The sequence below is a fragment of the Manacus candei genome, unplaced genomic scaffold (genome assembly GCF_025592945.1).
Source record: "Manacus candei isolate 608988 ecotype Guabito, Panama unplaced genomic scaffold, ASM2559294v1 h1tg000033l, whole genome shotgun sequence".
NCBI classification, from domain to species: Eukaryota; Metazoa; Chordata; class Aves; order Passeriformes; family Pipridae; genus Manacus; species Manacus candei.
This window is the reverse complement of record NW_026138081.1, coordinates 13,321,686-13,345,630: the sequence shown is the minus strand read 5'-3', so window position 1 is coordinate 13,345,630 and position 23,945 is coordinate 13,321,686. Positions and strand designations below refer to the sequence as shown.

General features: G+C 36.7%; 1 protein-coding gene and 1 long non-coding RNA gene across 7 annotated transcripts in view; one reads left to right on the top strand and one right to left on the bottom strand.

Annotated features, from left to right (window-relative positions):
- Positions 1–23,945, bottom strand: part of LRRC4C (leucine rich repeat containing 4C) — a 493,770-nt gene that overhangs the window by 235,112 nt on the left and 234,713 nt on the right. The window lies entirely within an intron of this gene.
- Positions 13,422–22,325, top strand: LOC127472882 (uncharacterized). The gene is made up of 3 exons (XR_007905193.1): positions 13,422–14,004; positions 21,548–21,647; positions 21,776–22,325. It is a non-coding gene; the product is annotated as an uncharacterized LOC127472882 (long non-coding RNA).

Sequence of the window (23,945 nt, the reverse complement as noted above, 5' to 3'; positions counted from 1 at the left end):
CAAGGGCTGGTCTTGTCAGTGAAGACTAATGCAAAGAAGGTGTGTATTAACTCTGCCTTCTCTTCATCTTCTGTCACCAGGGTCCCCCCTCCATTTAGCAATGGGTCCACATTATCCTCAGTTTTTCTTTTGTTACTGATGTATTTGAAGCAGCCCTTTTTGCTGTTGTTGACATCCTTATCTTGATTTAATTCCAGGTGCACCTTGGCCTTTCTTGTCTCATTTCCACTTACTCTGACAATCTCTCTGTACTCATTCCGAGTGGCCTGACCCTGTTTCCATCTCCTGTGTATTTCCTGCTCACATTTGAGTAATGACCAGAGTTCTTTATTAATCCATGCAGGTCTCTTGCCCCCTTTGCCCAATTTCTTGCTCATTAGGATACATTGTTCTTGAGGCTGGAGGAAGTGATCTTTGAATATCAACCAACTCTCTTGGACACCTCTTCCCTGCACAAGCTGTTCCTATGGGATTCTTCCCAGATGATCCCTGAAGAAGGGAAAGTTAGCTCTCCTGAAATCCATGGTTGTAATCTTACTTGGTGCCCTGCTTCCTCCTCACCCTATACTGAAGTCCACAACTCTGTGGTCTCTACAGCCAAGGCTACTCTCAACTTTCATAATATTAAATTATGTTTCCTTGACTTGTAAATATATTTTATAATACAGTGATACATGCATCTACTTCTTTTAAAGCTAAACTAACAGACCAAAACCTCAAAGCATTTTGAGATATTGTAGCTCTTTCTGTGAGGGATCATCAGAATAATGGTGCCTGCAGCACCAGCTTTTAATTTATCATTGCCTAACATTCACAGTCAAGCAGAACAGTTTGGTTTTTCTTCCTAAGTTCTCTTGTACTGTGTTTCCACAGCTGAAAGTACTTGGATAGAGAAATTCCTGTCAAAAAAAGTAAAATACTTCCTTTGCAGATATCTCAGTTGATTTGCAAATTCTGGAATCCGTGTACTTCCAAGACACAACGTTTATGTTGATAACATAGATGCAACATGAAACTTAAAAATTACCTTAAAGCTGGTGCTGACGACAAGCAAAAGATCTAGTTTAGACAGAATTTCTGGATTCCTGACCCTGAACAGTAATGCCATAAAACTTCCCAATCCTGGCAGTGTTCAAAGTCAGATTGAGCGGGGCTCTGAGCCATATGCTCTGGTTGAAGATGCCCCTGCTCACTGCAGGAGGGTTGGGCCAGATGAACTTTAAAGATCCTTTCAAACCCAAACCATTCTAATTCTAGGATTCCAGAAAACTCATTTTAATACACTTTCAGATTTAAATATTTCACTGTAGTCCTATCTTTTGACTTAGACACTTAACTGCAACATGAATATTCAGGTTTGCTTTATAATCCACAGGAGATACTTCAGCAGAACATCTCAAAAGGCAATTTTATAAAATTTATTCTCCCAAAGAAACATAACATTAAATGTTCCCCTAAAAAAAGGTAATAGTCATTCTTCTAAAGACTATGTGATTTTGTAAAAAAGAAAAAAAAAAAGTCAAATGAGTAACATTTCCCTGCTGAAATATAACTCATTATTCTACAGTATACTTTTTATTTTCTAGTTGTAACCAATTTCCAATGATTTTTAGGGCTCGGGATGACTGCATTATTTCAATTTCTTTAGCAGAGATGAAAATTAACTCTGTATAAACTCTAGCCAATTTTAGATCTTCAGACCTTAACAAAGGATCCTCTCATTATGTTTACTTTCTTCATGCTCTCTCCAGCTTCACTGTAATCTGTATTTTCACATGAGGAACTACATTTGGGTACAGATATTTTAATGACAGCAGATCAAACACAATCAGCCACGTAAGTTTTCTTTGTATTTGTTCTCTAGTAAACTAGAATAATTGAGGCAGACAATCTTTCATGAAAATATTCCAATTAGGAGTTAAATGAGGACTGCTGAATTTTTGCACAGAATTTTCTCATATGATTCATTTGATAAATTATTTTTTCTGTCTTTCATTTTCAGTACTTCCTTTAAACTGATCTAAACCCCAAACAAAAGGAATCCTAGATTAAAAACAATCATTAGGAATGCACATTTTATAAACAACTAAGCCAATGAGGTGAAATGCATGATACAAAGAATTATTTTAGAAAATTATGCATATTACCCTCTGACTTCCTAAAAAGCATACAAAGATTAAAATTAAAAAAAAAAAAACTGTCTCAAAGCATTTCCTGGCTTTCTTCAAATCTGGAAATTGAATTCACTTATACCAAAAATTACAAAGGTACAATAAAGCAAGCAAGATGTCTCAATTTCTCCTGAATGTACTTTTTTCTCTCTTGAGTATTAGTTTAAAACCCCAGACATAGAAAATGTTTTGTATCTCACTTTATCAGAAAACTGAAGATGAATCAAATGACAAAACTGGTAAAAATCTCAGGCCTCAATGATTCAATTCAAATCTAATAGAGTTTAAAAAAAATAAGTAAGTGTTAACTGAGTAATTTATGCCTACGTATACTGAAGATTTTAAGATACCTTTTCCTTTCTATGACAACAGTGTTTTAAAGCACATTCCAGAGCATAAGATATAGTTTTAAGAAGTTACCTGGCTATGTACAATGGTACAGTTCAGCAACTCTTTTGCATTCACCGCTTATCAAATATATCCCCTGACTCTCTGTAATGGTTTCCAGTGCACACATTTTCTTCTCAATCTCCTCACACTTTCTGCCCTTAATATCACAAACACATTTCCCAGACACACATTCTCTGCAAATCACTAAATGATACTTAGCAAATCTATTAATTGCCTTCTAAAATACTGTAGTAAATTAAAAATATTCTTTCAAATCCCTCAAATACTTGGGTAGTCCTGGACTTACACAACATTAAGTTCAGCATGGACTGGAGACACAGAATTCTTCCCCCCAAAACATGAGAGACTCTGAATTATTGATTCTATAGTCTATCTGAAATTTTGATTCTATAGTTAGGGCAACACCATCAAACACCTTCGAAGATATAGGCCAGAAACAAAAACTCATACAGGCTCATTAGAGAGCTTAATTTTATGAAACATTATAGTTTCTGCACTTTAGGGAACCACTTTTTGTTCCCCAGGCTTTTCTACCACATAGACGACAACCACATTTTCTTAGCTGATGGCATAAAATTAAGTTAAACTTAAACCACTTGTTTTCAACTTGCATTTAAATACAAGTTGCTACTTGCTCTTAGTGCCCAGGATATTATGCATTTCACTTCATTTAGACTTGATACTATAAAGCAGTTGACACCAGATGCTTAGGTGTACAGAAAAGATTTTTAGAAAGCATGTCAATAGTTGACGTCTGTTTTCCACAAAAGTTTTACAAATTTCTAAATACTGTCAGTACCTAAATAGATTTTATTGTATAGCTATAGTCAACTGCATTATATTCCCTTTTGGTTCTGTGTGCATAAGTGTGCTTTCATGGAGCGTATTTGATGATAGCGAATCTGATTTCCTCAGCTGCATTATTTGTCCTTCCAACCTATGGTAGAATTCATCCCCGCATTCTTACCTGAATTCACTGGAATACACAGCTCATTCCAAATTTTTTTAAAAAGCTTGTTTTGGGGGTAGAAGCCCATAAAATGAGAAATATGTTTAATGGCTATATGTAGCAAGTGAGCTCTAGACACCACTGACAAATATTCTTTTCATTGTTCAGAAAATGTACACTACAAGGATATTGTTCACTGCAGAAAAGAGTAATGCAGAACTAACACAGACACACAAACCAACTATTCTGGCAGTTGCTTATGTTTTCTTGTTCCTTACTAAATGAAGAATTTCTACAATAGCAACAAACCAAGCAGCTTTCACTTCCTTTGACTTCCCTTTCTGGTAATAATTCTAGAACCAGAATGGAAATTTCTCTTTATGACACTGTAACTCTTGTACTGACAAACACAGAGAAGGCAGAAAGCACAGGCTGTAAGTCAAATTCACAGCTCACTTGCCTGCTTTAAAAAGATATATTAGTTTTGTCTGAACTTAGCATTCTAGGAAAGACTGCGTGTTAGGTGTAAGAAGGGCACTGGCTTAATCTGTTCAGCTTAATTTCTCACGTCTATTCAACTACCTCAGTACTGTACAAACTTCTTCCTTAGGTACTGATCTGATAGAGAAAAGAGTTCTTTTAAAAAGCAGAAATGCTAATGAGATGGACTCTTAGCAGCTATTACAGCCTGCTCTTTTGTGGTTTGCACATAAAAGAGGCTGAAATGTATTTTAGGATTAGAAAGCTTTGCTGTTTATCTAATTACTGTTCCTTGCTTGGCCTAGATTGTCCTTAAAAGTGAATTTTCTATAACTACATTCAAAACATTTTTAACTAAAACAAGTAATTAGGACTTGTCTACTTTCTTTAATGCATGTGTCCTGTAAATTATTTTGTTTCAGTTTCAGGAAGTTGTTTAGAAGTCTCCTTAATTTTTCTAATTTAAAATGTAAACAATACGTGTGTTTCTCTTATTAACAGTGTAAAATTAAGCTACAAGTAAAATCATGAGACCTTAATATTTAACCGAGTCATGCTTTTACCTCATCCTCTGCACCAGTTCGTTCAGTCTCCCAGATATATTTGTCACATTTATATGGCATGGATACTTTATTTCAAGCATTTAAAGAAATATACTGGATACGTGAATATATATGAGTAGTAACTGGCTCTAGGTAAAGATATTCCCATAAATTTATGGTTAGTGATAGCCAAAAGTTCCATTTAAATCATAATCTTGGTTTCAGGAAAAGTTTTTCATGTTTATTGTTAAAAATAATTAATGTTGTGTAACACATTTTTACAGTGATTAAATTTTAGAGTAACTTAAACTATCCCTCAGCTTGGGGAACTACAGCATGCCATACAAGGTAAAGAGTGCTGTTTACGGAAGTGGGATACCCATATAAACTTATATTAAGAAGTAGAAGGCTAAATCATACTATTTCACCTGTTTCAGCTGAGCTTTCTAAATACCATTTTCTGGGAATATAGTAGGTGTGTCATCAGCACAACCATTACTTCTTGCTCTATTTCAATTCTTCATGCAATTTAGGAATTAATTTCAACAATTCCACAGCTTTTGTGCAAAAAAACCTGCCTCTGAAATTCAAAATTTCTGATGCATCCATTCAACCTCACATCACAAATGGAAAATCTTCATGCTGGAAAACTGAAATACATTTAATTTATGTTTAATTTCAACTTGGCTACTGAACAAAGAATTACATTCTGTGAATGAATTATCTGCCTAACTCAACATGTTATTGAGACAATATGTAGAGAATTTGAGGGGCAGGAGGGAGTGTCATTTCACTTGATCTGAATAAACCAGGAGTTGGGGTTTTTTTCAAGAGCAGGTAATAGCTATCTGATAATAAATAATCAACTTTGATAATAAGTAATCAAAATGAACAAACAAGTAGTTTGCTGCTTGATAGCAAACAAAGCAGGTTTATATTCTAGCTAGGTTACCCCTTTAGAATCTTTCAAGCTTACAAGTGATTGTAAGTATTTGGAAGAAAAGCTAGTCTACTTCAAATTTTGACTAATAAACTAACAGATTAACAAGTTAAATGATTGTTGTTACCTTTTGAAAATAAGGATAAGAACTGAAAAAAAAAAAAAGACTTTTTTTGTTGATTCCAGTCAAATTTATCAGTCTTTGAAGTATTGGATCTGTAACTTCAGCAAAGGTAGAAGTCAAGAAAATATAGCTGGAACTTGTGACTGCAAAAACAACTTTTTGTATGCAAACTTCATAACAGGTTGTGCTGCAAATAGATGGTCTGAAAAGACAGCAAAAATACCTCAGAGAAAAGATGTTTTCCCCATTCATTTCAATGGAGCTGTTCACATTAACAATCATCACTAAAACATGAGTCAGTTTTAATAAGTTACTTGAGAAATATGATGCGAAAGTCACAAGCCTATCTTCACACTTCACTGCTACTAAGAATAAGAACCTTGCAGAATCCACTGAAGCTCGTTTGCACAGAAAGTATTGCATTGTCTGCAACTTCAAATGATGAGGGTTGTAAAGGCAGCCTGCCTCGAGTTGAATAAATTTTGTATAGGAAAGTACTGAGGAAACATAACTGAGTTCAGCCCTATTTCAGTAGTGCTTCAGAGTGTTTTGGAGAGCAGATTAACTATTTTAAGAGACTTGCCTAGTCTGGCTTACAAAAAAACACTATATCCACATAGACTCTGGCATACTGTCCAAGCAGGTATATTGTTCTGATGTGCTAAGGGTATTGATTGTTATTGAAATATCAGCCTTTCCAATGTAATTTTCTCTTAATTATTTTTGCTCCCCTGACCCCGTAAAAATTTTAATCAACAAGATTTAACTTCAATCACCAAGAAATGAAATATAAGCATCATTATAGCTTATAAGCTTGTTGTCCAATCAGACCAGTGCATATATTTTAGTTCTTTTCATTTGATCACATAGGTCATCTTCACCAGCAGATGTTCAATATGGCAAATAAAAGAGTTTTATTTTTCTGTTTGGAATAATCATTGATTTATACATTTGATAATCAAGTAAAAATAAGATCAAATCAATAGGAAACTGCAAAAGTACATAGAAGACTCTCAGTCAAGTTAACCAAGGTTTTTGCAGTGGGTTTTTTTTGTGAACACAGCTGTGAAGTAGTCGAGGAATACTCAGAATATGGTTCTCCACAGAACAGAGTACAAGAAGTAAGCCAAACAAAAACATCTGAAAATAACCTAAATGCTACACAAAGACAGCCTTGTTTCTTTACAATGACGTAAATCTGTCTTTACCAAACTGAAGAAATTGTGTTCCTTGTTTCATATTTGGTAAACTCAAAGCAAAACTTACTACTTTTTTGTCAGTTTTCACTTCAAGTCATCTTGAATTTCTGTGGGTTTTTAGACATTAGTTAACAGCTGATCAAGAGGTTTTTAAGTGCTTTATTAGGACAATCAAGCAGGACCTAAACTCCTACATAGTTTTTAAATTCCTGAGCATTTAAAAGATAAAGTTGGTATGTTTTAACATAAGATATTCAGGCCTGTTTGAAAGTCTAGGAAGAGAAAACATTTGGAGAAACAGCTAAACCAGGAAAGCTGTCTGACAGCATAATTGGAGAGCATACCTGAAGATTTCTAAGATTTCTAAAAGACTTTTTATTTTTGGAAGTGAAATAGTTTATTAGACACAGAATACAAGTCCAGGAGGGAGAAAAAAATCACCTAGTCCATCTTCATGAGGTATGTTTATTCTTAAAATATTCCTGATAGGTATTGTTTAATATGACCTTAGTGCCCTCCAGGAAATAAGGAACCTTGGTTCAACAACATTTTCAGATCAATCTAAGTTTTAGATCTCTAGCTCTTTGTTTAAAACATTTAAAATGTATCCATATGTTTGAGATTGTGGTGTTAGGAAGACACGATGAGAACTAGAATGCTTCTTTAATAAATGCAGGCCTTCCTGTAGAAAAATTAATCTTTTTTTCACACCACCCCTTAACAAAAAAAATAAAATAAAATAAAAATAAAAAAAGTCTTTACTATCAGCACCTAGGACAAAACTGACACTATTTAGTCCTATCAACAACCTAGAAGTTTGAGCACACAAAGTTTTGTTCAGGGAAGTGTCAGGAACAAAACCAAAGCCACCCAGGATGGTGTTTTCAAGAATCATCCTCTTGGATTCCAAATGTACCTATGGGTATACTGAAGTCTTCAATTTTTATCCCCCCACACATCTCTGAATAGGAGCCTTATTGAAATCTGCCAAACTGGGGAAGCAGTCAGTTGTCCTGACTGACACAATCAGAACAGTGTGTGCAGATGGCACAGAACATGCTGCAATGAACTGAAGCTCAGCTCTATGGCTAGGCAGAACAGGTATTTTACTCTTCCTGTTTCTATGCTCCTCCCCTGAAATTTGGATTCCAATGTTAAATTAGTACCTTTAAAAAATTGTATCAAATAATCAGACATTGAAAGAAAACATAAGGGAAAAGGTCTGAAAAGTTTGTGGAACCTTACTTTCTTCCAGTAAACATGTTGTTTTCCTCCTAAACAATTAAAGGTCATTTTCCAATTGTAAAGAAAACTTTTCAGAGTAGAAAGGAAATTACAATCCTCTAAGCTTTTTGCTAGTCAGAGGAAAGCCTAGAAATATACAGTACAGTTTCATAGCTCACTGATCCTAACAGTGAAGTTATCATCTCTGAGACACCATCAACATAAAGAGAAAGACATCAAAAACTGAATAAATAAATAAATACGACAGTATATCCTGGGTTTTTTTGGTGAGCGTGTATTTCTCGTAAAAAAGGAGGGGGGATTATCTCTATGGACTTCTTTTTTGATAGCCAGAAGAAAAGTCAAGACATTCTGATATATTGTTAAGTTTTTAAGTAAAGCAGAACAGTAGTATGGAAAGGAAATATTCAGGTGTCTTTTGGAGGTCTGCAGCCTCTGAGCCCTGATCCCTTAAGAAACCAGTTTCTGCCATTCCTGATGTGCTGTCAGTCTATACAAATTTTATTAGAAAAGTGCTTTGAGACTCCTTTCTTAAAATTCACACTGGCACAGAAAGACTATCTAATATATCATTTGTCTTTCATTCAAATGACAATTAATTACATATCATGACCAAATATACCAATCATTTTGTAGAAAGCAGATTGCCTGAAAAAAGCCTTACATCATTAGTAATGCTGACAGGTTCTAGTGTTTCAGCAGATATTTTGTTATGCTAGGTTTCTCTTTAAAGTACTACTCAAGAACTAATCTATTTTGCAAAATGTTAATTTGCATGCTTTTCTCAGTAACCAGATTCTAATATTACACATATAAAAAGGAGAAAGAAAAAAAGCCCACCAAAATCCCCAAAGATACCCACCGCCCCGAAAAAACCAAACAGCCAAACAACCAAAGCAAACCACAAAACTTCAAATATTCTCCAAACACTTAGAGATTCAGAAAACAAGGGAATAGAGGTTTTCAGGATCTGATTCAGGGTTTTAAGTGCTCCAAACAGTGAGAACGTTCAATTGTGCTGATTCAGTTGAGCACAGATTGCAAACAGCTTCTCCATGCTCAAATAAAACCTAAAGAGTAAAATATTATCTTGTGCCAGGAAAGTGTTCTTCATTTAAGCAGTTTAATATGGCTTTTTCTGACATGTTTAATTACTGAAATATTTTGCCACTGTATCCTTAGAATCAACAGTGTTTTTTGCATAAATTATCGCAAAGAACATAGTTTGTAGTAGCTTATTTTTCAACAGTGACTTAATTCTTATTCCTCTAAGTAAGCTTCATTAAACTAATTGACTTAGCTGGAACCACTCACAGCAGTTAAGGTTTGCAGAATTGCAAGAATTAGCTGTACTGGAAGAGTTGAGTATTTCTACCTATAGTGAATAAACCTAGTAGGTTGTTTGATTCATGATGTATCCAACCAATAAATTGGCTGAAAAGCCAATATTGGCATACCTTTTATAATGACAGTTTGTACATATAAAGAATATCAAGACATATTTTCTGAACTTTGCTGAAAAAAATAGTAAGTGTATTCATGACACTTCCATTTTCTTATCTAAAACCACCAACGAAACAGATATATTTCTGCCCAGAGACACTACTTACAAGGAAAAAGAATGGTCTTGTGCTTGTGGTGCAGTCATAAAACTCCTCCACATCTATACTCTACTTCAGACTACTCATGCAACCTTAGGCAAGTGGCTTCTTTATAGGGGCCTCAGTTTCCTCCGATCTTGTCCATGCAAAATCTGTAATTTGCTTCTACAAGAATTTTGCTGGTTTTGCATGCCTGAACACTACAAAATAACATCAATATAACACAGCTGCTCAATATACATACTCTAAATACACAACTGGGTTTTTAAAAGGTCTAAGAAGCTAGTGGTTAAAATGTAATAAATAATAAATAATTATAAATAATAAAATAAAAGGAATATACAATCATTAAGGCCTGTCTACTCAAATTTTGTCTCAGTTATTTGTGGGTAAACAGACTTAACCATGTTTTATTAAATTATCATTTCATAAAGGATATATTTACTAACTTTTGGGAGACACACTCCAGGATGAAGTAGGAAAGAAAACTATAGGCCCTTCACATATAAGAAGCCAGATTCTCTGAATAGATTTTCTTTCAGGGTTTAACTTAATTTACCATAAATCCAGGCTTCAGGTTTTCCATCAAAATTCACAACTTTGACGTTATCATTTGCTCATGTAGTTGTAAACACAAAATGTCCATCACTGTTATGGGATGAGGCAAACCTTGACACAGTCCAAAGTGGTCTGTCTTGCATGGGGGCAAATAGGAGATGGCAACCAAAATTCAGAAAATCCCATCTCTGATTCTTCATCAGAGAAATATCTTTCGCAGTATTTAGTTTCTAAAGAATTGTCATCCCAACTTAGTGACAATACCCCTGCCATCTACTACTTTCATTTTGAAGGACTTGTGAGTGCCATCTGTAGGAAATCACGTTTCTTTGTCTGCCAAAACTACTTTATCTCATCTGTATGTCCTTTTATGCCTTTTTTTTCTTGTATGACTAATTTATGATCTATCTCCTTCACAGGCAGCTCCAGCCTCATTAAAACTGACTCCTGTTGCCTTGACTGAGTGTGGTTCCAATGGGAAAGCAACATCTGAGTGCACAGGTTGACCTGAAACTTACTCTTTAACTCCAGCCCAATGAGCTGTTGGGTTTTTATCAAAAATGAGATACACTGTAAGAAGGGACAGCTTTATCTACACTATCTAATTAGATATGTTTTAATAAAGACATGACCTACTGTCTCTCTTCCCCCCTGCAACCACTATGATTAAAGTTTCTCTAACAGAACAGTAAGCTATTTTTGTCCTCTTGCCATTTCTAAAAATTGAATGGAGTTCTGAAGGAACTTGAGAAGTCCAAAATGATAATATGTTAGCCCTAAGAAAAAATGTCTATTTTTCTTGTGGATGTACAGTTAAACATTTAGATCAGTAAACAAACAAACAAATAAAGGTAGCAGGTATTCTACAAGTTCTGGTTGCCTCTTACTTATGTCAGTGCATATGCAAAAAAAAAAATTACACATGTGATTCAGTGATGGTTTTAGGTATTAATCTGTGTTTATGCATCTGTTTGAACTGACAAAGCAACTAACATAAAAAAATCAAACCTCTAAATGAATATGAATTTCACTGAAATGGAGGAAAATGTGAGAAAATGAAGTGTTTCTATTCCTTAAAATAACTATCAATGAACAAAATTAAGAAAAAGAAAATGTAAAATATTGCAAAACTCCTGGTGTTCCAATTTCAAATATGAGAAAAGAAATATAAACTCTCAAAATTGACTTAGTTTACCAAATTCAGTAGAGTTTGATAAATCCCTAAAATGCCATGCTGGGTCAATAATCTATTCACAGACACACACAAAGCAAAATGAATGAGCAAACTCATCCTAAAACTGAAAATCTCTGCTGTTGGTTATAGATGATATGCGGGGGACCTGCATTATGTATATAAGAGTTTCCAACTAGAGGAAAAGCAGATCTTTCCCTAAAGAACAAGAATATAAATACACAAAAAATGTAATCACAAGCATAAGTTAATGAAATCCAATTATGTGTATATATAGTGATTACACTTTGGGTTTCTTTTCTTTTCCACAGGTTAGCTGACAGAGCAAACCAAAAACTAATGTCTCTAGTATAGATGGCTAATAACCTGAAGTTCTCATTCCAAACAGGCCTTAGTTTTATTCTTAGTGTTAATTGAGGATACTAAAAGTCAACAAATTTCAAAGAAAAAGAGTTTGAATTCCATATCCATTTACTGAGACACTACATGAAAGGCGATGATGAGATCAAGACAACCAAAAGAGACATGTTATGAAAAGTCAGGGGCAGGTTGGTACACTACCAGATACTCTCAGAATGTTCTAGGAAAAACATGCATAAGTCAGTGAGTGAAGCTATTGCAACTGAAATGATGTTAGGTCATGTAGAAAGAAAATTAGAGAGATGAAAGCACAACTTGAACTTAATCTCGCGACTTCTGTGAAGGATAACAAAAAGTCCAGATACATCAATAACAAAAGGAGGGGCAAGGAAAACCTCCATTCTTTATTGGACATGGGTGGGAATACAGTTATCAAAGATGAGGAAAAGGCTGAGGTATTTAACACCTTCTTTACCTCATTTTTCAACAGGAAGACAAGTTGTCCTGACGACAGCTGGCTTCTGGAACTTGTAGAAAGAGATAAGAATCTGAATAGCCCCCCTGTAATCCAGGAGGAAACAGCGACCTGCTGAGCCACTTGGATCCCCACGAGTCTATGGGACCAGATGGGATCCATCCTAGGGTGATGAGGGAGCTGGCAGAAGAGCTCTCCAAGCCACTCTCCATCATCTACCAACACTCCTGGCTCACTGGGAGGTCCCAGATGATTGGAAGTTGGCAAATGTCATGCCACTACAGGCCTGTCAGCCTGACCTCAGTGCCTGGCAAGGTTATGGAGCAGATCATCCTAAGTGAAATCATACAACACCTACAGGATGGACAAGGGATCAGACCCAGCCAGCACGGGTTTAGGAAGGGCAGGTCCTGTCTGACCAACCTGATCTCCTTTTATGACCAGGTGACCCGCCTGGTGGATGAGGGGAAGGCTGTGGATGCGTCTATCTGGACTTCAGCAAAGGCTTTGACACCGTCTCCCATCGCATACTCCTGAAAAAACTGGCAGCCCACAGCTTGGACAGGGGCACTCTGTGCTGGGTTAGGAACTGGCTGATGGTCGGGCCCAGAGAGGGCTGGTGAACGGTGCTGCATCCAATTGGCGGTCGGTCACCAATGGTGTCCCCCAGGGGTCAGTGTTGGGGCCAGTTCTATTTAATAACTTTAATGATGATTTAGATGAGGGGAGTGAGTCCATCATCAGCAAATTTGCAGATGACACTAAGTTGGGGGAGGAGTGTCGATCAGCTGGAAGGCAGGAGGGCTCTGCAGAGGGACCTGGACAGTCTGGAGAGTTGGGCTGATTCCAACGGGATGAGGTTCAACAAGGCCAAGTGCCGGGTCCTGCACTTTGGCCACAACAACCCCCTGCAGCGCTACATGCTGGGCACAGAGTGGCTGGAGAGCAGCCAGGCAGAAAGCGACCTGGGGGTTTGGATTGACAGGAAGTTGAACATGAGCCAGCAGTGTGCCCAGGTGGCCAAGGAGGCCAATGGCATCCTGGCCTGGATCAGGAACAGTGTGGTGAACAGGTCCAGGGAAGTGATTCTTCCCCTGTACTCAGCACTGGTGAGGCCACACCTGGGGTGCTGTGTCCAGTTCTGGGCCCCTCAGTTCAGGAAGGATATTGAGGTGCTGGAGCAGCTCCAGAGAAGAGCAACAAGGCTGGTGAAGGTACTCGAGCACAAGTCCTATGAGGAGAGACTGAGGGAGCTGGGGTTGTTGAGCCTGGAGGAGGCTCAGGGGAGACCTCATCACTCTCTACAACTCCCTGAAAGGAGGTTGTAGCCAGGTGGGGGTTGGTCTCTTAGGCAACTATCAGCAAGAGGGCAGGGTCTTAAGCCGTGCTAGGGGAGCTTTAGGTCAGATATTAGGAAGAAATTCTTTACAGAAAGGGTAATCAGACATTGAAATGGGCTGCCCAGGGAAGTGGTGGATTCTCATTCCTGGAGGTTTTTAAGATGAGGCTAGATGTGGCACTTAGTGCCATGGTCTAGTAACCACAGCGGTAGTGGATCAAGGGTTGGACCTGATGATCTCAGAGGTCCCTTCCAACCCAGCTGATTCTATGATTCTATGATTCTATGATTCTATGATGTAAGACTATGTCCTAGCAGACTGCCTCGAAAGGGCTCAGCACAAAACCAGCATTTGTGCAGCAGCCAATGCGGTACTTTAAGTAAAGCAGTTCCTGGTAATGGAAATACTTCATGAATAGTAAGCTTAAACTCTCACATGCAGAAGAACTGTTAAGACTTTCATCACATTTCTGAGCATAAAAACTAATCTTATCAAGATGTACCAACAGATAAAAAAGACTATTTGTTATGATTAAATAATTCAGACTGAAGTCTTCTCAGAAAGCACTGACCTGTAAAAGTCAGCTGCAAATGGAATACTGCAGGTCAGAAACTGACCTCAAGTCAAAATAAGCAGGCTTAATGAAAAAAGTAATTATGAAACCTTGAAGCGTAGACTAGAAATTGTCTGTGAGACAAGCAAAATTGCATTTTTAGTCTACTTTGCTCTGGAAAATGGCTTCAATTCAGAATTATCTCTGTAATGGGAAGTCTCACTGCTAGACAGTGAACATTGGTCTAGAATCTGTACTCTGTGACAGCAGATGAAACAAATAGCTGTTACTCAGTTTAAAAAAGACTGAGGACTGTAAAAGACCATTGCAAAGAGATTAAACTATTTTCTACTAAGCATTTTGGGTAGCTCAGAAAGAAATATTACATAATTGACACATTTTAGGATAATTTCTGTAAGTAAGCACCAGAACACATACACAACTCTGGATCACTAATGTTCTGAAATTTGGTTAGATTATCATGTTTCAGGAAGTATTGCAGGTGTACTCTTCTAGAGGAGGAGGATAGGGAGATGTCCGGAGACGGGCAGGAGGACCTTCTGGTATCCTTTTGTACCTTTTTATGCAACAGAGAGCATTTTCTGATGTTTAAAATCTTATTTAAATGATAATTTTTGTTTGACTATATATAATTTTAAGAGTCTCAGAAAGTGAAATTTGGAATGATCAACAGTGCAGATTTTTTTCCTCTCTCTCCTTCCTTGTTACTATACTCTGTTAAAAAAGGTCTTCATTTTTGACGCAATTATACTATTAATTCTGAAATGTATATATTTCATTTAACAACTTAGCCCCTTAAAAAATAGGGTTTTTAAGTAATGTTTCGCTTTTTCACTCTCTGAAAACAGTGTAAGAAATTCAGAGTTTCTTATTGCATTTCAGCTTTATCTCATATTTAGATTTACTTAGTACAGTGCAACAATTCTCATTTATAACAATAAATGGGTAGAAGTGTTAAATGCATTTCTTGAGTACAACATCCAGTGAGATATGTACAAGATGTGACTCCTGTATCCTTCCCTGATAACGTTGCCAGTCTCTATTTCTCAGAAAAAAAAGAAGCACTTACATTAATGCACTACTGCTATTGATTTATATTCAGTAATATCCCTGCTAAGTATTTGATAGCATTACAAGAGGAAAGAAACATAGCTTCTTCCATAAGTAATGAAAACAATAATACACCCATAGTAATGAAGAGCAGTAATACTACTTTCAAAAGCAGTCAGGGTGAAACCTATCCCTATCACTGAACTGTCCCAAAAAAGTTGTGCCCTGTGAAACAGCTGGATGCTCACATGCCTGTAGCTCAGAATAATGCTTTACACAGGATAAAATACAACATACAGCAAAACCAGCACCATTTCAAAGAGTGATCCCTCTCTGAGAGTAACATAACACTAGACTGCATACAGCAGAACACACAATAGGAAAGTTCACAGACAATCCCTCAAGAAATGGCAGAATTTACTATGTTAAACAAAGATACTAGTTCAAACTGATTCAGACTAGTTAGAATGATTCCATCAGTTCTAGAACAGAGAGGTGAAGAGTTATGTGAATTCATACTTGCATTTTGATTTATTTTAGGGAAGTCCAGATCTACAAACATATCAAGAAGACAATAGAGAATCGTATTCACTGTAAAAATAAAAATCAAATCCAAATTCAAAATCAACCTTCAGTAAAGCTAACAATTGTGATACACAGCTAGTATACTCATGTTTCTTGGTAAAATATATGGTGTTGTCAATATCACAGGTTAAACTAGGCATTTTTTTACTGAGTTACATCCTGCACTACAAGTGACCCCTTGCAAAGAAAACAAACCTGTGGCCTTTACAAATAACTGCAGTTAGAATCCTAACTAAATGAAAATGTAAAATGTCTTCCTTGCAATTATCTATCTTTTCATTCATCATCTTTCTTGAACATTAGGTTGTCAGATACAGGTCCCTGAAGTATTTCAATTGCTGTTTAGAGTAGTGACTTGTGGGAACTCACATTTCAGTGTTTGGTCTGGCTTTTCAGCTATGATTTGTTGTGAGGGGTCATCTTTCATCACCAAGGTTTCCTTTCGTGTAATGAGTTAGGATGCATGAGTAGGATAACTACAAAACAGTAATTCTTTAAAGGAACCTTGGGAATTCACACTTATGTTTACCATGGCAGAACACATGGGCAGAAGGGTGAGCTCATCTACTTTACCTATTTGTAAACTCTACACGACTGCAGTGGGGTGACCCTGACTGGATGACAGGTGCCCAGCAGGCTGTTCTATCACCCTCCCTTCCTCATCTGGACAGGAGAGAGTAAGTATAGCAAAAGATTCATGATAAGGACAGGGAAAGATCACTCACCAATTACAGTCACGGACAAGACTCAGCTCAGGAAATTAATTTAACTTATTACCAATTAAATCAGTGTAGGATTATGAGAAATAAAAACTGAATCTTAAAACACCTTCCTGTCACCCCTTCCTTGTTCCTAGGCTCAATCTTACTCTCAATTTTCTCTACACCATTCCCTGCCAGTGGCACAGGGGAACAGGCAATGACGATTATGATCAGTTCATCACATCTCCCTGGTTCCTTCTTCCCCAGAGGAAGGACTCCTCACACTCTTCCTCTGCTACAGCATGGGGTACCCCCCACAAGAGACAGTTCTCCATGAACTTCTCCAAAATGACTCCTTCCCACAGGCTGCAGTTCTCCATGAACTGCTCCAACATGGGTTTCTTCCACTGGATGCAGTCCTTCAGAAGCAGGCTGCTCCAGCCTGAGCACCCGGTGGAGTCACACATCTGCCATGATCCTGCTCCAGTGTGGGTCCCCCATGGGCCACAGGTCCTGCCAGGAGACTGCACAACTACAGGCTTCTCACAGGGTCACAGCCTCCTTTGGACATCCATCTGCTCCAGTATGGGGTCCTCCCACACTGAAAGTGGATGTGGATCCTCCCACATCCTCAAAAAGGATATTTGCCCCGCTAGGGATGTCTGTGGGCTGCAGGGGCACACCTGCAGGGGCTGCAGGGGCATAGCTGCCTCACCATGGTCTTCAACATGGACTGCAGGGGAGTCTCTGCTCTGGCACCTGGAGCACCTCCTGCTCCTCCTTCTTCACTGACCTTAGTGTCTGCAGGGCTGTTTCACATATTCACACTCCTCTCTGGCTGCTCTTCTCTAGGAAGGATTTCCCCCCTGTTCTTGAGTATGGTATCACAGGGGCTCAGCTACGGCCAGTGGCTCTTTCAGATATATGGGAAGGTTGTAATAGCTTCTTGCAGAAGCCTCCCCTGTATGCTCCAACTACCAAAACCTTTCCACTCAAACCCAATACAACAAGTCTCATCTTTAATCTCTACCACATTAGCCAACGAGACCATGAAGGAGGTGACATCTATTTTCCCCATGTACATTCTATTCTTTAACACATTCACTGAAAGACAGAAGAGTAGCAAATAATTCAAATTGCAAGACCTTCAGGCAAACCATAAGCTCTTGTTGTACTACAGTTAGTTCTGAAAATAAGCCATAGGCCTAAGTACTGTATCATTACTATCAGTGTTCAGTGTTGAGCAACTTTTAAACCTTCCTACAGAGCAGTTTCAGGGCACAAAAGGTATTGTATTGGTACAATTCTTCCATGACTATTTACATTTTCTAAGCAGATTCACGTGTTATTTAAAGTAATGAGTTACTTTCATTTATGAGATACATTCAATAGGAAACTATCAGTTTCTGTCACAGAATTCATGAATGTATGTCCATAGAATATTTTCATTATACTTAGAAAACACTCTTTTCTTAAAACTTACCTTACAACAGAGAAACATTAGAACAAGCGTGACAAATGTAGTATGTCAGTATTTCAGTATTCACACCAAACATACTGTTGTTCATAACTGAAAGCCAGCTATGGCAAAGAGGGCCTCTATAGCCACCATGAAAAATGCCTGTGTCTCTGCCAGGTACAGTCTGGTGTTTGTTGACAGGTTGTTTCCTATCAAGGTCTTCTCAGGGGAGTAAAAGTTGCTTTTCTTTCACTGTAGTTAAATGAAGATTCAATAATACCTACTTTAGCACTCAACAAGAAGCAGCTGTTGATTCTGTATGCTACCACTATTCACTGTTTTGTCATTGAAACTAAATACCCTTGAAAATAGACAAGTTTCATAAAACAAGTAAAGCACATTGTAGATAAATTCCATGTATTTGTTTTGGTTTGGTTTGGTTTTTACTGTGGTTTTCCCATGGCTCCACATTTTTACCTTTGAATAGTATTATTTACTAATTTTTGGTGGATATCATGGTGCCATTACTGATAACATCTTATCAGTACATTTCAAAACATCAGTTGCATAACTTCCTGCTATCATACTTCTAAGAAGAAAACTTTCTAAGAATAGCAGCAAAACCTTGAACATTTTTTTTCCATCTCTGAGCTAGTCTCCACAGAGCACATAACACCTCTCAAAGAGACAGTGAAAACTACTAACATTTTTTTGACAATTTTCACTTTTGATAAATACAAGAAAAATGAGATATTACAGTGGACAGAGGTGTCAAAATTCTACTGCTAAGAATGGTACAGATTCTGATGAAAGGGATATCAGAAACTGTTACAAAGACACAAAAAGATAAGAAATATCTAAAAGTATATTACCAGTAATATTAGAAAAGTTTGTTAGATTAGAGATTATTATAGAGACAAAGAACTGTAATGTAATCAAAATCAACAGTCTCGGCATTTTATCATCATATTTCACACCATTAAATATATATAGAGATTGAACATTTTTTAACATATACATTTTTTCAAAAGGAAAGTAACAATTAGAAAATATAGCAATCTATATTTTATTTCAATATATGATTTAGTAGATATAAAGGGGTTGAAGGTAAAAGCTAATAACTAGAGGACACACAGATCCATGGCATCTAAGATGAAGCATTTTATATATCTCACATAGAAGGGACTTTTTATTGCAAATTATCTTTTTCAAATGCTCATGGGGACCAAAAATAAAAATTTTCAGGTGATGAACTCATCAAAAGTACTCTAGCCTGAAATTCATGGCTTAAAACCCTTTACCTCTCTAAAATCTTCTCTTCCTCCTTGAAGAAATGGAACCATATCAACTTCTCCATAAACCTCTCCCACATCTAAATTCTGAGGCTAAATTCTCTCCTACTTGGTTTTCTCAGTACGGTTTGACTACTGAAAATATCAAGCTCATAAAGTTGTATTTTCATAAATATATTACATCTGTGCTGACTACCCAGCTTTTAGTTTCCTGATGAACTGTGTGTGACTGTACACAAACTGTAAACACATAATTTCTCACATGCTTGTGTAAGTGAAATAACAGATAGCTTCAGATGTTATCACTGTCAGTGATTGTCTGTGTTAATGTATGAAAATTGAGATCCTTAAGCAGTGAGATATATGGCAAAAAGGAGGAAGTAGAAGGCTAAGTGATTTGGCCAAGGACAGATATGATGAAGCAGTGAAGTGAGTTTGATTTACAGCAGTCAAAAATGGGGCCCTAATCTTTCAACTCCCATTTCTACAACTTGTGAACTAGCCTTAACTTGCTATGCCTTAAAGCTGTGGTGGAAGTTCAATATCTTCACTTATCTTTTTACTAATCCTTCATTTGTTGGCTAAACTGGAGGTAAGATTTTACAAAATAATTACTATATTACTATATATTATATGCTATTATACTACTAAAAATCATTTAAAATAAAGCAATTAGACCAAATCCTATTCTGAATTTTCTCATTAACATCTTTCTCCCACAGACCAATCTTCTACATTTGTTTCAAATGTAAACAAAGTCCTAAATTCAAGATATACTTGAGTTGCTGTCTCCACATCCAGTTTTGCAGATTCAGTAAACCTAAAATATCAGTATGCATTTTGTTTCTATAGGATTTATGTAACTAAACTACAACACTTTAGAGCTATTTCAAGCTCTAGCTGTTTCAGCTCTCTTCCAGAGCAGAATAATTTCAAACGGTTTTGCCAGGGAGAGTTAGGAGAACTAGGTAATTGAAGCCACTTAAAGACATTATCACCTTCTTCACAAACGGGGTACTTCAACAGAATGACAGGCGTGTGCTCCTTTGTATCTTTAGTGTGTCCTTCCAGAAAGAAGCAGAGATTTCATTTTCTGTCAAAAATGCCTTTATCGTAAGAGATAAGTGAGGGAGATGTTAGGCCATTTGGAGGGTCAGAAAGCAGTATAGCACATTCAGTCAAAGAAGGAAAACTTGACCCTCCAGTGACCCTAATGCTTACTCTAGTTGATGCAATAATATTTGCCACAATTCACCTGATAAATCATCAGGCAGAGCAACAAAAAACAGATTTTCTTAATGTCACTGAGGTGATTGGTCTATCTTGTAATTCCTTTTGACACTAAAACATACAGATTAAACAGTAGGAAATGAAACAGCAGCCAAATTTCCAACACCTGCTGCCCATTTCATCTGGATTGCTGAACTCCTCCAAAATCACACATCTGCAATATATGCAATGTCCAAAGAATCACTGATTAGAGTTTCTGTTTTACCTGATACGCTACTATGTGCTTGGGGTTTTTTTCCCTTGAAAGAAAAACTAAGTCGTTGCCAAAATAAGGAAAAACAAATATACACTCATTCAGGAACTTTAGGGTGAATGTACAAACAGACCTCAAATTCCTTTTCCCTAAAAAATTATTTCCAATAAAAATCCCCGTTAGTTACTAGCAGTATAAGGCTTAAGAGGTGCATCTAAGCAGTGTCAACTTAGTTTGATAAATTTATGACATATATATCATTTAATTCAAAAGGAAACATTAAGAAAACATTCATATTATTGCCGTATTTTTCACAGTAGTTAACGGATGGCTAAAATAATAGGTTAACTCCCTGTAAAGCTGTATTAATAAGTTTACTAGAAAAATAACTTTCAGACAACAAATTTGAAGAGCTCTATTGGGAACTTTAGTAAATGAGTATAATGAAGGAAGACCAATAACCAACACCAAGTTATGATACATCTACAAATCTAGTGGTAAAGAAAAAAAGAAATACTGTGTTTACAATGTTCTTTTATACATATTTCAACATCTATTATAGAAATAATTTTTTAAAAACAATTATAACAATCACAAAAGATAAAGATCTTCAACAAAAACAGATAGCTTATTTCTAGATATTCTTTGCACTATCTGCTAAGTTTAAAATGTAGCTTGCATCTCTAAGTCATATTCTATAACGCAGTCACATTCAGCATGCCAGACTTCTTGTACAGCATTTCCTAACCTTCAGCTTGATATCTTGTGACCTATATTTTAAACCATTCCAATATACAGTGCATGCTTTTATTTCAGACACAACCCAACAGTCTTCTTCAGTGGCTTAGACCTCCAGACTGAACATTAGAAGAACAGTACTAATTAGAGGAGACTGTAAAGAACAGTGGAGATGATGGTCAGAGAAAGAAATCCCAGAATCACAATTTTTTACTGCTGGACACTTTTCACCTCCTAGTCCCTCCACACAACCCAAGGATTTCTGTTGACCTTTGCTCACTAGATGCTTGCTTTTGTCACTCCTAGCATCACACAGAAGATTGTTACTAAGATGTCAGAGAAGTTGGTGATAAAAATGTTAGTGACAGCATAGGAAGCAGTAAGATTTTCACTGCTTTGACCTCATATTCTATGTCCTATAATAAAAGCATGAGGAAAATATGAGGTAAAGAGATAATTTCTGTGCAATTACATAGAGTAAATGAAATTTTAGAGGTAACTGGTATGCATTTTGCATAGAAAACACAGGTTTTGAGTTTGAAATAAGGGATCTTTCTTATAAAGTTTGTTTAAAAGCCATAGAAAATAGGCTAAGGGAGAGGAAATAATTGCCTTTTTTTAGTATTTTTTATCTGTCAAGTTGTCTGTTAGGAAAATTAATACTACCCTAAAGTATACCAAGGGAAGGCATAATAATATTTTAGCTTGGTGACTCTAAATTGATTCTACATATGTGCTTTTCTTTATCTTCTAGAGATCATCTTTACTATATGATCTATAAGGTCCAACCCAAACCATTCCATATGTCTCATGATTTATTTTTTTTTTTGAGACAGATACAATGATATTTAGATGCCATAATTCCATTCACAGGACATTTCTATAGAACATGTTCACCTGGAAAAAGAAAATGTCAACACCAAATTTTATCATTCCTGGTGGCTGAGCTCACAGATCTTAAATCACATTGAAGGAAGAATGTGTATCTCCAATCTTGTTTGCAGAAGTTGAGCATGGGGTGGGGTGGGAGTGGGGCATATATTTCCTTTGACATTTGAAGACATAACAACAGATTACTCTCCTCAAATACCTACTAAAATGGATTTACTTCAGTGATCTGTGTTCACTAAATTCCACAAAGAAAGAAAACCCTGGGGCTAAAAGCCTCAAAGTACATGTAAACATAACTATGCATTTGAGTGGCACTATTAAAACCAGTGTTCCTAGCACTAAACATAAAAGTTAAGGATGAAGGGATGTTTGCAGAGGGTGGAAATTCATAAGGGTGTTCCTGTAGTTTCTGTATGTGGGTGTGTGGGGGGGGAAGGGTGTTTTATTTAAATGCACGCTGACAGGGAAAATGTAGCAAAAACATTTACACATGCTTTTGGAAATGTTTTTCATAATTTCTAATTCTTTTAAATGAAGCAAATGCTTAGGACTATATTAAATCACAAGAGAGTAGTGTAAGCACTACCTCCTGGTTATCCTTTACATGAAAAGCCTATTATGTGAGAGTATTTAACCTTGTACTAGGCAGGTAGTAGAAACAATTACCATAAATGTGGTTATATGTAAATATTTGCTTTCCCAGGCTGAAAAGCTAAAATACAGATGTTCTAATAAAAATATGGATGCCTAATATCAGATCTAGTTTTAGAATTTAGGCCGTACAGGCTTTCAGTCACTGTTGGTTTATTTTAGTGCTACATATGCAACCTCCTTTTTCAGCCTTATGTGTATATGCAACAAACAACAAGTTCAACTTGGGGAACTTTTACTTGATTTAATTTGTTGCTAATTAACACTTACTTTGGATCACCAAGTCAGTTACAGAGCAAAAAACAAAACACAGTCAAGCAAACACTTAATAAACAGCTTTCCTTCCCCAGGTTCAACTTAACTCAAACCCACCTCGTCTCTACTTTCTAGTTTAAACTTACCTTGTTTTCACTGAAGGTTACCAAATTCACCCCAATTCCCCCAGCAGGCAATAAGCAGTAGAGGATGTCAGGGTCATGTACACAATGGTTTCTCTCAAATGCTTTCTGCTTCTTCCTGTTTTACTCTCCCATATTTTGCTTCTTTTCTCAGGTGTTCTTTGCTTCTTCAGGCTTTTCTTCAGCTCTTTTTCTTAGCATCCTTGCTGCAGCATGGTTCACCTGTGGGCCACAGTCCTTCAAGGCTGTTCCTTGTGTCTCCCTCCAAGAGCATTTCTGTAGACAGGTGTTTCCACACCCTCAGCTGCCTGTTTCTTTCTTAAACATGTTTTTGTAGTAATGACAGCATAACAGATAACATTGTGGTTACTTTTGTTCACCAAGACAAAATTTACATACAAGAGCACGAGAAATCCTGTGTTCTGTTGTGTCAGTGATACGTTGCACCTGTTGCTACTACCAGGAATGATGAGAGGCTGGTAGAATGACCATATCCATGTTGATTGTGATGCTTTGCACTGAAGAACCACAAAAAA